General features: G+C 29.1%; 1 pseudogene; it reads left to right on the forward strand.

Moving 5' to 3' along the window:
* The first annotated feature begins 522 nt into the window (after positions 1 to 522).
* On the forward strand, positions 523 to 8,185 carry LOC137806442 (uncharacterized; annotated as a pseudogene).
* The last annotated feature ends 2,430 nt before the right edge of the window (positions 8,186 to 10,615 follow it).

Genomic DNA, 10,615 nt, shown 5'->3' on the forward strand with positions numbered 1-10,615 from the left:
TCCTGGAATAGGAATTTGTTTTCATATCTTAAAAGTTAAGTTTCCCTTTTTCACAACAACTTCTACACATGCATTTCTTCATCGAACATGGATACTACCTAAATTTTTAAATTTTTTATTGTTCTTACATTTCGAAGTTTGATTGTTTATTATGCAAAATATAGAAAAATTGTGCAAGTGTTATCCCTTTTGGAAGGTAAATTTTTGGTTTAACATTTTTAAGTATTAAATATAATTATATAAATAGATATGATTATTATATAAAAATATTACACATTTTTTTTTCAATATTTTAATATTTAATTAATAAATTTATTATGTCAAAGTAATAACATAAAAGGGAGTCCCGTGCGTGACCATATACTGTCAAAATTGGCGCCAAAACAAACAGCCAAAACAAAGCTACTGTGAACAATATATTTTACATACTTACTCCTGAAAACAGTACATACTTTTATGGCTGAAAATATTTGTTCTTACTACAATACTCCCTGAAGTTCAGTCATTCAACTTTCAATAGTTATGGAGAAACTGAAGCAAAATATTAATAGAAGAAATAGCATTGTTAGCCTTTCTCAACCAAATTCTAATGCATCAGGTATACCAACTACAATGTATATTTATATTTTTAAGCGTCATATATACATACATATAGATATAGATATATATTTCAAAATTATTTTCAGAAAACAATTTCATAGTCTATTATGATCTATCTATAATCAACTGTCACGCCAATTTATGGTAAAAATATATAAAAAAATAAATGGTATGTTATAGTTCTTAATAGATTTATTGTTTGTTTATGATTTGACCTATTTTATTAAATGATTTTTATTTTCCAGAGAATCAAAATCCAAACACAACATGCATATCTGAATCCCGCAATGGTAAGCATAAGTTTAAGTATATTGTTTACTTCAAAGTACTCTATGTTATTTATTTATCATTTTCACTGTAATTTTTTTTTTAGTGCTCGCAGCTGATAATGGAAAATATGCCAGAAGAAAAAGAAAAAATATATTGTATGAATTGCGAAGAGAGAATGTCAAAACAACAGGTAGTCAACATAATTACCTTTTTTTATCATTAATAATACTAAATGTCAAAATTTATCCATGTATTTTTATTTTTAAACAAGTTAATCCAAATGCAATACACTTAACTCATAATTCTATGAACTTAACTTACTGTTATCTAATTTTTTTATTATATATATTTAAAAATTAGGTTCATAAAAGAAGTTAATAATCACTTATGATGTAAGAGTGAATCAACTCTCAACACAATTTATGGTAAAAATATATAAAAAATAGATTGCATGTTATAGTTTTTAACAACTTATTATTTTACATGGGTTTTATTCTCCAGAGAATCAAAATCCAAATACAACATGCATATCTGATTCCAACAATGGTAAGTATAACTTTAAGAATATTCTTTACTTTCAAAGTACTTTATCCTATTTATATATGATTTTCGTTGTAATTTTTTTTATTTTAGTTCTCGATGCTGATAATGGAAAATATAACAAGAAAAAGAAGAAATATATTATATGAACTGCGCAGCAAAAAAGTTAAAACAACAGGTAGTGAAACCTAAATACCTTATTTTTATATATATTTAGATTTAAATTTAGATTTAAAATATAATTAACATTATTTGTGATCCCTTTACCTTATTTATCACCAATTTTGACTTGTTGTTGTAGGTGGAAGTACTCCTAACTCATGTGAAGATCTTGGTTCTCCAACATCAGGAATTATGATAACAAATATCCTAGTTTATGAGAAGTTTACTCCCAATAATCAATTAATGCATTCAGCAACCAAAGTATTGTCATCAATGAGTACTGTTAGTAATGTAGAATTGCTTCAAGGTTAGTGAAAACGTATTATAAATTTTATTCATTACAATTTAAACTAATACTACATCAATAAACATTTGAATTTTTATATATACTGTTTTTGTGGAATCATTTTTTTTTATATTAATCAGATGTTGCCAAATCTGCAAAGGTAGAACGGGGAAACTTCATTTATGGTCAGCGAGAAAAGGTTGATCCAACAACAGGTAATAACAATGACATTTTATTTCATTTAACTCTCGCAATATGTCATTCAATGAAATTTGTAATTATATTACTAAAGTCAAATCTTATGCCTAATTTATTTTTTTGTAGGTCAAACTATTGTGAACTCAAGTAAGAAATTTTTGTGTCAAACTTCTCAAAATACAAGCATAAATGATTCTATCTGTGCAAAACTGACTCCTAACAATGAATTCAACACCATGCATTCAATTCCAAAAGTATTATCATCAATGAGTACAGTTAGTAATGAAGAATTTGGGCTTACAGTGCAACTTCATGGTTAGTTCTAATGGATAATTCAACTGTTTTCATTACAATTATAGTATTATTACAAATATACAGACAGTTTAGATTTATTAAGTATAGTACTAATTTATGTTTTACAATATTTTTTCTAAATCAACTGAAATCATTAAGTAGTAATAATTATCATATATATATGGTTCAAACACACTCAAATGCTAAAGTTCTTCAAATCATTTTTCTAAGATTAAGTTTAATGTAAAATAATTTATAAGTTCTTATATACTGATGTTAATTGATTTATCTTATTCGATCACTCATTGAAAGTTTTTGTTTTAGGTCAAAGTACTCTTAAATCAAGTCAGGATTTTGCTTCTCAGACATCTGGAATTACAGGCTCAAATTTCTTTCTTCTCATCAGCTTACTCCTAAAAATCACTTAAACATGATGAATTCTACTACCAAAGCAATGTCATTAATGCAAACAATTACTCATGGAGACATTACCCTCACTCAACTTCCTCATGGTTAGTTTACGATCAATGATTCGTTATATTTGATTAAAATATCTAGCAATGGCACATTATAATTTTATTTCTTTATTTTTTGAAAAAAAAAAATCTTTGATTTTGTGCACATTTTGGTAAAGCTGCAAAAGGGTGATCAAGCTAGATGTAGTAGAAATATAGACTGAATGAAAATTCATTTAATGAAAAACACCTTTTTAACAAAAATCATTGTGTTTTGCAATTAGTGACCCCTAAGAGTCATGTGAACGTGATGGATGCAACTTCTCAATCATTGTCATGTTTACAAACAATTTGTACTACCCCTAAATTTCAAGGTTAGTTCAGGAAACCAATGTAAATGATTTTTCGTTGATCTTTTTTGTCAATTAAATTTCAAAATCATACTCATGTTTTAGTACTAATTAATTGTTGCTTTGGAACATATTTTCTCCAGGTAATTCAGTTGCAGGGAGTTTAGGGTATGTATTTAGTAACACACTAAACTTACCTAACAAGTCCGGTACACACAGTGTTGAAATCATTGAATCAGTGACTCAGAGATTGAATTTTGACGAAGATATCCAAAATGAAGAAAATAATGGTACTAAAAATTGTTAATTTATAATTCTTTTTTTTTTAATTTTGTAACAACCACTTTCTTTTATTATTTTTTGTTTCAGATGACACTAGACAAGTTTATAGTTCTGAATTATATTCAAAAGCTGAAAATGAAGGTGCTTATCTTTAACTATAACTTCTTCACTTCTTCATCAAACTAAATCAATTTATATCAGAAAATTAATAGATCACCTTTCTTAATTTTCTGAAAATAGCTACTGTTGAATTTGGACAACCTACTATTCAATGTGAATACTGCTTGGGCGAGGTTTGGTATGAAGAAAGATCTCAGAAATCTAAGATTTATGTTAAGGTTGATTTTTCTATTTGTTGTCAAAAGGGAAAAGTACAACTCCCTTTCTTACAAAAACCTCCTAAATTGCTGTTAGATTTATTAAATGGGAAAGATAGTCGAAGTCAACACTATCTACAAAATATTAGAAGTTACAATAGTAAGTTTTCATTTACTTCAATTGGAGGGAATATTCACTCTTCGATAAATGATGGATCTGGCCTTCCTCAATTTATTCTGCATGGACAAAACTATCATAGGATTGGAAGCTTGCTCCCCAATAGTGGATCATCTCCTAAGTTTGCACAACTTTACATATATGACACTCAAAATGAAGTGTCAAATAGATTATCTCACTTTGGGTATGTGTTATTTTTAGTTACTTTAATGACTTACTTTCTATTTACTGGATTAATTCAAAGATCATTTTTAATGATATATTTTTAAAAATTGCATGTAGGTCAAAAGTGAAAAATGTGAAGTTTGACAAATCCTTGATTGAAGATCTTACCAAGATGATTGATGACAACAATTTTTTGGCAAAAACTTTTAGAAGAGTAAGAGAATTTCTACATGATGATGTAAATTCAGATTTTGCATTGAGGTTATTTAGACACCGATGCAAAGATCCAAGAGTGTACAATACCCCTACAACAGATGAGATAGCTGCATTAATTGTGGGTGATATGAGCAACATGGAAGTAGGGCGAGATATCATAGTGAAAAAATATTCAGGACAAATGTATAGACTCCATGAAACACATACAACCTTTATTCCATTACAATATCCATTAATATTGCCCTTTGGAGAGGATGGGTATCAAGAACAGATTCCAATACGGAATTCTGGAAGTAACAGCAGAGAACGTAAGAGAAGTCGTATTTCATTAAGGGAATTTATTGCATTTAGAATTCAAGAAAGAAATGTGGAGTTTGGGAATATAGTCCATTCACGTCGATTGTTTCAACAATTTTTGGTTGATGCATATACAATGGTTGAAGCTCAAAGATTGTCTTTTATAAGGCTAAACCAAAAAACAATCCGTTGTGATATTTTGCAAGGCGTACAAGAAGCAATGAATCGAGGAGAAACAAATTCTTCTGCAATTGGAAAGCGGATAGTTTTACCTTCATCTTTTACAGGAGGAATGAGATATATGTTCAACAATTGCCAAAATGCTATGGCCATTTGCAAAACATTTGGATATCCGGATTTATTTATCACTATTACCTGCAACGTAAATTGGTCAGAAATACATGAATTTGTTACCTCAAAAGGATTAACTGTTGTTGATAGGCCATACATTGTTTGTAGAGTTTTCAAGATGAAATTAGATCAAATGATGATTGACTTCAAAAAAATGACTATTTTGGCAAAGTTAATGCAGGTAATCCACATTAACCCATATTTAACAGTTTGTTTGCTTTATTATTATGTATTACATTTTGAAGATTTTTTTTCATATTCTTTCAGGTATGTACACTGTGGAATTTCAAAAAAGGGGTTTACCTCATGCCCACATACTACTGTGGTTGGATGGAGAGAATAAGTTAAGAAATCCAACAAATATTGATGGAGTCATTTCTGCAGAATTACCCGATGCATTTTTATATCCTAAATTGTCAAAGGCAATGACAACCTACATGATACATGGCCCTTGCGGGGTAAGTCGAATAAGTTCACCTTGCATGATTAATGGTAGATGTTCAAAATTTTACCCAAAGAAATTTAAACTGTTGACTACTATTGATGAGGATGGATATGCATGTTATAAACGTCAAGATAATGGAACATTCATTCTTAAAAATGGAATTAAGTTGGACAATAGAAATGTTGTGCCATATAGCCCTTTGCTACTACTGAGGTATCAAGCCCATGTTAACACAGAATATTGCAACAAATCAAATTCAATCAAGTATTTGTTTAAATATGTGAACAAGGGTCCAGATAGAGCCAATTTGAAAATTACTACTACTGATAAAGACTCTACAGAGACCCCAGTTATTGATGAAATTAAACAATATTATGATTATAGATACATATCTCCATGTGAAGCTGTGTGGAGAATATTTGCCTTTGATATCCATCATAGATGGCCTCCAGTTCAACGATTAACTTTTCATCTATTGTACGAGCAACCAATTGTTTTTAAAGACAATGAAGACATTGATGAAATATTGAACTTCAATCAACATAAAACAAAAATGTTTTTAGCTTGGTTTGAAGCTAATAAAATTTATCCACTGGGAAAAAATTTGACTTACTGTGAATACCCTAGATTTTTTGTTTGGATGGCAGATAGAAGAGAGTGGAAGCCAAGAAAAAATGGTGTTAGTATTGGAAGGTTAACATATATTCCTGCAGGGTCAGAGGAATTATATTATCTGAGGTTATTGTTGAATTATCAAAAGGGTTGTTGTAGCTATGATAATATCAAAACTGTTAATGGTTTCATTCACAAAACATATAAAGAGGCATGCTATGCAATGGGGCTATTGGCAGATGATAAAGAGTTTATTGATGCAATTATAGAGTGCAGTGTCCTTGCTTCAGGAAATCAGTTGAGAAGACTCTTTGTTACCCTTTTAATGATGAATACTATGTGTAGACCAGATGAAGTGTGGAACAAAACATGGAAGTTGTTATCAAATGATATTTTATACCAAAAAAGAAAGGAGTTTGTCCTACCAGGTATAATTTTATTATTTTATTTGAAATTTATAATTTATAATTTTATAATTGCTATATGACATATAATTTCTTTCCTAGGTCTTAGAATTGAAGATGCTCAAATTCAAAACCTTTGTGTTCTATAAGTAGAAGAGTTATTAATTTCAAATGGTAAGTGTTTGAAAGATTTTCCAAGTCTGCCAGAACCTATTCATTCTGATTCCTTTATTTATCAAAATAAATTCATTATTGATGAATTGAATTATGACAAAATAGAAATGTCTGAAATGCATTGTTCTCTTTTTCAAACTCTTACTCCTGAGCAAGTGGAAGTTTATGAGAATATAATGACAGCAGTCCTGTCAGACCTTGGTGGTTTTTTTTTCTTATATGGTTATGGGGGAACTGGAAAAACTTTCATGTGGAAAACTTTGTCCACTGGTCTTAGATCAAAAGGGTTTATTGTTTTAAATGTAGCTTCTAGCGGTATAGCTTCTTTGTTACTTCCAGGAGGAAAAACAGCTCATTCTACCTTTTGCATTCCTTTTGTAATAAATGAAGAGTCAACATGCAATATTCCTCAAGGAAGTCTTAGGGCCAAATTGTTGATCAAAACAAAATTAATTATATGGGATGAAGCCCCAATGATTAATATGTTATGTTTTGAAGCCCTAGATAGAACTTTAAGGGATGTCATGAGAGCTGTAAGTGAAGAAAATGCTCTTAAACCTTTTGGTGGTAAAGTAATTGTATTGGGAGGAGACTTTCGTCAGATATTACCTGTTGTCAAAAATGGATCAAAGTATGACATTGTGAAGGCAACAGTAAATTACTCTAACTTATGGAAACATTGCAAAATCTTAAAACTTACAGAAAATATGAGATTAAAGAGTGATACATCAATTCAAAGTAAAACAGAAATAAAAGAGTTTGCTGATTGGATACTTCACATTGGAGATGGAGATATGGAGTTAAATGAGTTGGGAAAAGGAATGATTGAAATACCGGAAGAGAATTTAATTTTAGATGTTGAACAACCTTTACTGCAGTTGGTTGAGTTTGTTTATCCCTCCTACATAAACAATGTGACATCTGATGATTCTTTTGATGATGGTGCAATATTATGTCCAACAAAAGAATGTGTGGATCAAGTGAATGAATTCATTTTATCATTAATACCAGGATCTGAAGTTACTTATTTAAGTTCAGACAGTCCTTGCGAATGTGAAGAACAAGAAAATGCTCAAGCTGAGTGGTTTACAACTGAATTTTTAAATGAGATCAAATGCTCTGGAATTCCAAATCACTATGTTAAATTAAAAGTCGGAGTTCCAATAATGCTTCTAAGAAATATTGATCAAGCCAATGGACTTTGCAATGGAACAAGATTACATGTAACTCACTTGGGGAAAAATGTTATTGGTGCCAAAGTTATTACTGGGAAAAATATAGGTGATCAAATATTTATTCCCAGAATGAACTTGAGTCCTTCGGAAACAGGTTTGCCATTTATGTTTCAAAGAAGGCAATTTCCAATATCTTTGTGTTTTGCCATGACAATAAATAAAAGTCAAGGTCAAACTCTGAATAAAGTTGGTCAATATCTATCCCTTCCAGTCTTTACACATGGACAATTATATGTTGCTCTTTCAAGAGTAAAATCTAAGAAAGGGTTGAAGATATTGATTTTGGATGATAATGGTATTCCCACAAATTTCACTACTAACGTGGTTTACAAAGAAATATTCGAAAATGTTTGAAGTATTAACTTACAGCGTTACATGAGGTATGAAATATATTTTTATTTATCATATTTTTTTGTAATATATGAACAACAATTTAAGAACTGATATACACTATCTCTTATAGGTTTTGATCAATGCTTTTGTTTGACACAAATATTCATGGTCATCTTGAAAGTATGGTACGTATCTTTTATTTTGACATATCTTTGTCAAGGTTGCTTAATTTAATTAATGTTTTACAGGAATTACTTATAAGAAGTAACAGTTTTGTAAAATTAAAGTTCAAAAATGATGAATCTCTATAGCACTTGATGAGGTATGTTTACTTAAATTATTAATTACATAATTTATTATTACTATTACAAATTTCGTGTACCTATTTGTGTACTTAATCTTTTATTCAGGCTCTTGAAAGGCAATGTGAAATTCTTGATTTATGGAGTCAAATTCTATTGAGGGTTGCGTACTGGATGATCATATCTCATTCAAGATATTAAGGACAAATATCAACATTGATTCAAAAGGAAGTAATTTTAATGAAGAAATTTGATGTAGTATTAGCACTGCTTGGACAGTTTTATAGTATATTCGTTACTCTCTGCATATTATTTAATTTATATTCACACTATATTTTGATGATTTGTAGAATTACTCTTGCACATTTCTTTGTATAATGTTTTGGTTTCACCACAGGACACAATGTTTCAGGTACTCTTAATATTAGAGTTAAAACAATTTCTTAAATTTCAATACGTTTATATATTATATATATAAATTTTTATTATTATCTTATTTTAATCAGTATTTTTTTTTTATAACTGATATAAAATTTTTTTATCTTGAATATTTCAGGTGAGTTATTTGTTTCAAGAACCTTTACAGGTATTGTCATCATTTTTGTGTACATTTTAACAGTTTGTTTTATTAGTAATAACTATGTGTTTTATTAATTTTTAGCGTTTTTACTATTTGGACACTTTTAATTTCTTTGTGTAATGTGTTACTGTGCTCAAATTATATCTTAAATCATAACTTATACCTTAAATGATTATATAAGTTACTGTGCTCATATTATATCAACATTATGGTCAACAAGATAAAAGGTAGATCATTTCTTATTTTCAAGCCTTTTGTTTATTGATAAATGGTTGCATTAAATAGGTATCAGAATAATTAAGTCAATAATTTATTTTATTCTTTTTGAGATAGAGTGTGCCCTTTTTATTTTCCTGATACACTTTTTTCGAAATTTAATTGTTTTTTCCTATGCAGAGTTCGTGAAGCAGGTAATCATTTCATCCCAATTTCCAAATTTAAGGATTTCAAAATTTATTTTTTTACACAATCATTTATTTTAAAAATTATTTAAATTTTAACCGTTGGATTTACATGCTTATTATTATTATTATTATTATTTATGTCAAATAATTATATGTTGTGAGAATTGATTTTTTTTCTGGGACGAATTCTTTTTATGTTATATTTCTCATCATCAAACTTCTTAAAAATGAACAAATTCATTATTCAAAAATATTTATTAAATAAAACAATTTTTTTAAATAAAAAAAATATTTAAAGGCTTTATTTATTGATACATGCGTGCTTTTCATATATCTGATAGTAATCAACTCACAAATTTTCAGATTGTACTTTTTTAGATTTAGTCTGACTTGCTTGATTTTGTATTTTTTCAGATACGTGTGGCTAATGTAATCTCTCTTACATAGTTCTCAAAATATTCATTCCTCTTCTCTATTAGATTTGGTAGATATAGATAATCATTTCAACATTAAACATTAATAGTTTAAATTTAAATTTCGCTTCCCAACAACCGTACTCATTTCTACCAAATCTTCTATAAAATATCCTAAACCCTACTTTTTTTCTGGTGCTCTACTACTTTGTTTCTGGTGGTTTCTCTATTATTCTTTTTCTCTTCTACTGAGTTCTTGGTGTTTTCTCCACTACTCATTTAATGGCGCCCAGTGCTGAAGAAATCATTAGACTTCAAACAAGAGGAGTCTTTTGGTGCATGAACAGCCGTGGTGAAGTATGTATATTTATCTTTTTTTCCAAAATTTCTTCTTTTCAACATTTTCTTCATTTCCTGACCTTTTTTTTTCTTTATTTCATAAACAATAGCTTGGTTATGTAGATCGGGCTTTCGCCATCGAGTTTCAAAAAGAACTGGGAAAGGAGTGGACCCTGGCTGATTCAGAAGGAAACGTCCATATAGTGGAATATAACGAAAATTTATTGTCGCCAGAAATATTGAGTGGATGGTTTAATTTATTTGATTTTTATGGTTTCATAGATGATAACTACATTTTATTCCGTTATGTGGGTCACAACGCCTTCCATATAATTGTTTATATGGATGACGTCCCTCAGAGTGGAGTAAATCGTTATTTGGAAGAAATTGAAGGGAAGGAACCCTTAAGCATT

This window comes from Phaseolus vulgaris, chromosome 11, assembly GCF_000499845.2.
Source record: "Phaseolus vulgaris cultivar G19833 chromosome 11, P. vulgaris v2.0, whole genome shotgun sequence".
Taxonomy (NCBI): Eukaryota; Viridiplantae; Streptophyta; class Magnoliopsida; order Fabales; family Fabaceae; genus Phaseolus; species Phaseolus vulgaris.